Genomic DNA, 6,989 nt, shown 5'->3' on the forward strand with positions numbered 1-6,989 from the left:
AAAAAAAAAAAATACAAACAATAATGATGTTCTTTAAACTGCTAAAATGCTTTTTATCTATTAGTCTCCAAGACAGTACAAACATTGATTACTAATACAAGCATATGCAATTCTGGTTTTTGAATGTTGTGCTGATAATCACAGTAAGTAAGATTTAACAGAACCTATGTAAACAGATAACATGCTGAAAGTAAACATAGCTTACAAAATATACTTTCACTTTTACTTGACTATAAACATAGTGTGACATAATTTTACTTGAAGAAAACTGTAGTTGTCTTGGTGTCCTGTCACTCTGCTCAGCCATGCCACCCTGGTATCTCAATACTGTATTTTCTCTCCCTCTAGGTATTGATTTTAATGGCTTAGGGTGTTGTTAAAAAGCTACTATTGTTACCCTAAACAGTAATCAGGCGTAAATGGTAAGCTATTTGTGTAAATAACAATACAACTATCTTTTTCTTTAGAGACGGAGTTTCGTTCTTGTTACCCAGGCTGGAGTGCAATGGCGCGATCTCGGCTCACCGCAACCTCCGCCTCCTGGGTTCAGGCAATTCTCCTGCCTCAGCCTCCTGAGTAGCTGGGACTACAGGCACGCACCACCATGCCCAGCTAATTTTTTGTATTTTTAGTAGAGACAGGGTTTCACCATGTTGACCAGGATGGTCTCGATCTCTTGACCTGTGATCCACCCGCCTCGGCCTCCCAAAGTGCTGGGATTATAGGCTTGAGCCACTGCGCCCGGCCTAAAAATTTTTTTTTAAAAAAAGGAAAAAGGGTGAACAAATACCTGTGTGGTTTCACATATACAGTACATAGTTTGATGCCATGTGAAATGAAGAGGTATGCAGGCCAGGCAATGGTGGCTCACACCTGTAATCCCAACACTTTGGGAGGCCAAGGCGGGCAGATCACCTGAGGTCGGGAGTTCGAGACCAGCCTGGCCAACATGGAGAAACCTCGTCTCTACTAAAAATACAAAATTAGCCAGGCATGGTGGCGCATGCCTGTAATCCCAGCTACTAAGGGGCTGAGGCAGGAGAATCGCTTGAACCTGGGAGATGAGGTTGCCATGAACTGAGATCGCACCATTGCACTCCAGCTCAGACAACAGAGCAAGACTCGGTCTCAAAAAAAAAAAAAGAAAGAAAGAAAAAAGGAGAGAGAACAAAGAAAAATGCAAATGAAGAGGTATGTGGAACTTCGTGATACGAAAATGGAGACCAAAAACCTGACAACAATAAAAGGGAAAAAAATCAGGATGGGGAAAACAATCCCTAAAAAGGTTTACGGAAACCGCTAAACAGTGGAGAAACTAGGTAGAAATAGAAAACCAGGTATATACAAAAGGCTTGAAAATAATCTTAAAATGTGGTGGTTAGTTACACAGAGCTGAGTGCAGTGGCACCTCTGCAGTCCCACCTACTCAGGATGCTGTGGCCGGAGGGTCCGCTGTGCCCTGGGAATTCAAGGATACAGCAAGCTATGACTGCATCTTTTTTTTTCCCAAAAGATGGGGTTTCACCACTTTGGCCGGGGTGGTCTCGAACTCCTGACCTCAGGTGATCCACCCGCCTTGGCCTCCCAAAGTGCTGTGATTACAGGTGTGAGCCACCGTGCCCGGCCTATTGCACCTTTGAATAACCACTGTACTGCAGCCTGCACAGCGTAGTGAGACACCATTTGAAAACAAACTCTAGGCCGAGTGCAGTGGCTCATGCCTATAATCTCAGCACTTTGAGAGGCCGAGGCCGGCAGATTACTTCCGGTGAGGAGTTCCAGACCAGCCTGACTAACTGGGTGAAACGCCATCTCTACTAAAAATACAAAATTTCGCCAGGTGTGGTGGCAGTCTCGTAATGCCAGCTACTTGGGAAGCTGAGACAGGTGAATCGCTTGAACCTGGATGGTCGAGGCTGCGGTGAACTGAGATTGTGCCACTGCATTCCAGCCTGGGTGACAAAGCTAACTCTGTCTCAAAAAAAAAAAAAAAAAAAAAAAAACGCTAGGCCAGGCTCATGCCTGCAATCCCAGCACTTTGGGAGGCTGAGGCGGGTGGATCACTTGAGGTCAGGAGTTCGAGACCACGCATGGCCAACATGGCGAAACCCCAACTCTGCTAAAAATACAAAAATTAGTGGGCTGGTGACGGATACCTATAATCCAAGCTACTCAGGAGGCTGAGGCAGGAGAAAAGGTTGAATCCGGGAGGTGGACGTTACAGTGAGCCAAGATCACACCACTGCACTCCCACCGGGGCAACAGAGTGAGACTCCATCTCAAACAAAACAAAAAACAAACCAAAAGAAACCTAGATTATATATAGTAATAGCAAGGGTGTTGACACTTTACAAAGTATAATCTGCACTCAACCACAGACTTTCTTTATGATTATAAAAAACAGAGAGTGGGCCAGGTGCAGTGGTTCACGCCTGTAATCCCGGCACTTTGGGAGGCCAAGGCGGGTGGATCAGAAGGTCAGGAGATTGAGACCAGCCTGGCCAACATGGTAAAACCCTGTCTCTACTAAAATACAAAAAACTAGCCAGGCATGGTGGAACACGCCCGTAGTCTCAACTACTTGGGAGGCTGAGGCAAGAGAATTGCTTGAACCCAGGAGGCAGAGGTTGCAGTAAGCTGAGATCATGTCACTGCACTCCAGCCTGGTGACAGAGCAAGATTCCATCTCAAAAAAAAAAAAAAAAAAAGAGAGAGAGTGGGTCAGGAGCAATGGCTCATACCTGTAATCCCAGCACTTTGGGAGGCCGAGGCTGGCAGATCATGAGGTCACGAATTCAGGACAAACATGGTGAAACCCTGTCTCTACTAAAAATACAAAAATAAGCCATGCATGTTGGCATGTGCCTGTAATCCCAGCTACTCAGGAGGCTGAGGCACGAGAATCGCTTGAACCCGGGAGGCAGAGGTTGCGGTGAGCTGAGATCAGGCCACTGCACTCCAGCCTGGAGGACAGAGTGAGACTCGGTCTCAAAAAAAAAAAAAAAAAAGAGTGATCAGTGTTTTCTGTGGATCCTAAAGATTAGTAATGCACTACACAACTATTCCACAGACATTTATCATGATCAATCATTTGTAGGCTGCTGCAAGTGGGCAGGGAGAAAACAGAAGCGCGGCAGCTCGAGGGGCTGCACTCAGCGGAAGAGCTGTGATTTAGTTCGAGAAAGAGGTGGAAGAGGTGAGTTGGGAGACACTGTAGTAGGCCAAAGTGTTAAGGAATCCTTCCCTGGAGTCTTTAAAAGCCAATAACTGATCACTGATTTTACTTATTTATATATTTATTTATTTATTTATATTTATTTATTTTTAAGACGGGGTTTCACCATGTTGATCAGGCTGGTCTTGAACTCCCGACCTCAGGTGATCCGCCCGCCTTGGCCTCCAAAGTGCTTGGATTACAGGCGTGAGCCACCACGCCCGGCCACTTACTTATTTTTTTGGTGACAGACTCTGTCCGTCACCCAGGATGGAGTGCAGTGACATGATCTTAGCTCACTGCAACCTCTGCCTCCCGGGTTCAAGTGATTCTCCTGCCTCGGCCTCCTAAGTAGCTGGGATTACACCACGCCTGACTAATTTTTGTATTTTTAGTAGAGACGGGGGTTTCACCATGTTGGTCAATGCTGATCTCGAACTCCCAACCTCAGGTCCACCTGCCTCAGCCTCCAAAAATGTTCGGATTATTGGCATGAGCCACCACGTCCAGCCCCAAGAATCAATCATTTAGATGCGCCAAGTGAGTACTGATTTTTCTTTCTTTCTTTCTTTCTTTTTTTAGATGATGGAGCCTCAATCTGTTGCCTAGGCTGGAGTGCAATAGTATGATCTTGGTCAGGCATGGTAGCTCACGCCTGTAATCCAAGTACTTTGGAGGCCAAGGCGGGCGGATCACCTGAGTTCGGGAGTTCAAGACCAGCCTGACCAACATGGTGAAACCCTGTCTTTAAAAAAAAAAAAACAGTGCGATCTCAGCTGACTGCAACCTCCACCTCCCAGGTTCAAGCGATTCTCCTGCCTCAGCCTCACGAGTAGCTGAGATTATAGGCCCCTGCCACTATGCTTGATGAATTTTGTATTTTTAGTAGAGACGGGGTTTCACCACGTTTGTCAGGCTGGTCTCGGACTCCCGACCTCAGATGATCTACCGCCTCAGCCTTCCAAAGTGCTGAGATTACAGGCGTCAGCCACCGACCCGGCCATGAATACTGATTATTTAGGTTACTATAGACCAGCACTGCTCAATACAGTAGCCACCAACCACAGTGGTAAATTGAACTTCAACTGAGATGTTCTGTAAGTATACAATATAGTACATACCAGGTTTCAAAGATTTGTCATGAAGAAATAATTTTTTAGTTCATTTTAATTTTTTGTGTTGATTACATGTTGAAATAATAATATTTTAGATAGATTGAATTAAAAAAAATTTTTTTTGTTTTTTTAAGACAGGGTTTCACCATGTTGGTCAGGCTGGTCTTGAACTCCCGACCTCAGGTGATCTGCCTGCCTTGGCCTCAAAAGTGCTTGGATTACAGGCGTGAGCCACCACACCCAGCCAGATAGATTGAATTTAAGAGTACATCCGAGGGGCCGGGCAAGGTAGCTCACATCTGTAATCCCAGCACTTTGGGAAGCCGAGGTGGGTGGATTACCTGAGGTCAGGAGTTCGAGACCAGCCTGACCAAGATGGAGAAACCCCGTCTCTACTAAAAATACAAAATTAGCTGGGAGTGGTGGCACATGCCTGTAATCCCAGCTACTCAGGAGGCCGAGGCAGGAGAATCGCCTGAACCTGGGTGGTGGAGGTTGCGGTGAGCCAAGATCGTGCCACTTCACTCCACCCTGGGCAACAAGAGGGAAACTCTGTCTCAAAAACAAACAAACAAAAAAGAATATATCCATGAATACACTCCTCCCCACACCCTTCCCTGAAAAAATCTAGCTCAGCATTTTTTTCTCCAACTCTTTTTATACCCTTAACGAACTTCTCAATTTCTTTAACAAAACAATTGTGGCCCTAGCCCCCAGGCTCATTCATGACCTTGTACTCTCCTGGCTGATCATCACAAACTGTTAGTTCTTCCTTCAGATGCCTCTTACTTTCCATTTCCTTTTGATAACCCTGGTCTCCACCCTATGTCACGTCCTTTGCCCGCTCCCTCTTTCTTCCTTTCTCTTTTTTTTTGAGTCTCGCTCTGTTGCCCAGGCGGGAGTGCAGTGGTGCCATGTCAGCTCACTGCAGCCTCCACCTCACAGGTTCAAGTGTTTGTCATGCCTCAGCCTCCCAGGCAGCTGGGACTACAGAAGCGCACCACCACCACTGGCTAACTTTGTATTTTTTTTTTTTTTTTTTTTTTTGAGGCAGAGTCTCACTCTGTCACCCAGGCTGGAGTGCAATGGCATGATCTTGGCTCACCGCAACCTCCGCCTCCCCGGTTTAGGCAATTCTCCTGCCTCAGCCTCCTGAGTAGCTGGGATTACAGGCGTGTGCCACCATGCCCAGCTAATTTTTGTATTTTTAGTAGAGACGAGGTTTCACCATGTTGGTCAGGCTAGTCTTGAACTCCTGACCTCATGATCCGCCCACCTCAACCTCCCAAAGTACTGGGATTACAGGCGTGAACCACTGAGCCCGGCCTATTTTTTGTATTTTTAGCAGAGAAGGGGTTTGCCATGTTGTCCAGGCTGGCCTGGAATTCCCAGCCTCAAGAGATCCACCCACCTCAGTCTCCTAAAGTGCTGGGATTACAGGCGTGGGCCACTGCACCCAGCCTATTTTCGCGATTTCTGAACTGGTTTTTTTTTTCCCTCTAATTTCTCTGCCATCTGTTATATCTTTCCTAGTACTGTAAAATTTATCTGCTAAAAAGCTGTGTATATCAAGGTCTCACTCTTGCCCAGGCTGGAGTGCAGTGGTGTGATCTCAGCTCACTGCAGCCTTAATCTCCCAGGCTCAAGCAATCCTCCCACCTCAGCCTCCAGAATAGCTGGGACTAAAGGCACGTGCCACTGCCCCTGCCTATTTTTGTATATTTTGTAGAGATGTGGTTTGCCGTGTTGCCCGGGCTGGTCTCAAACTCCTGGGCTCAAGCAATCCATGCACCTCAGCCTCCCAAAGTGCTAGTATTACAGGTGTGAGCAACTTTCTTTTAAAGTGTTGAGTTTAAGATGATGGGGAAGCATCCAAGTAGTATTTGGCAAAATGGCCCCAGGGCTCAGAGAGAAGCTAGGCTGAACATGTGCGTTGAGACAGGCATGACCTACAAGGCTGTGGCAATGAGTGAGTGGGTCCCACAAGAGAGAACGAGTAAAGCCAACTAAAGGAATTCAGGTAAGTCAGATCCCACCAGGCGTTTAAAGGAGGTCTGAATTCCTCATCAAATCAATCATTTAATTGGTGCATAATAGGGAGGATCCCCCCAAAAGACTAATCTAGTTGATAAGAAAAGACCCACTCCAATTATACTAAGAGATTTAAGGCCGGGCATGGTCGCTCATGCCTGTAATCCCAGCACTTTGGGACACCAAAACAGGTGGATCACCTGAGGTCAGATGTTCGAGGCCAGCCCGGCCAACGTGGTAAAATCCCGTTTCTACTAAAAATACAAAAATTAGCTGGACACAGCAGCACGTGCTCGTAATCCCAGCTACTTGGGAAGCTGAGGCATGAGAATCGCTTAAACCCAGGAGGTAGAGGTTGCAGTGAACCGAGATCGCATCACTGCACTCCAGCCTGGGTGACAAAGCGAGACTTCAACTCAATAAAAAAAAAAAAAAGGTGACTCAGGGAAGTGCTTCATAAGTGAATCATACAAACAGTAATTTCTTGGGGCCGGGCGCGGTGGCTCAAGCCTGTAATCCCAGCACTGTGGGAGGCCGAGGCGGGTGGATCACGAGGTCAAGAGATCGAGACCATCCTGGTCAACATGGTGAAACCCCGTCTCTATTAAAAATACAAAAAATTAGCTGGG

This window comes from Sapajus apella, unplaced genomic scaffold (assembly GCF_009761245.1).
Source record: "Sapajus apella isolate SASKATOON/1434 unplaced genomic scaffold, GSC_monkey_1.0 scaffold195, whole genome shotgun sequence".
In the NCBI taxonomy this organism is placed as follows: Eukaryota; Metazoa; Chordata; class Mammalia; order Primates; family Cebidae; genus Sapajus; species Sapajus apella.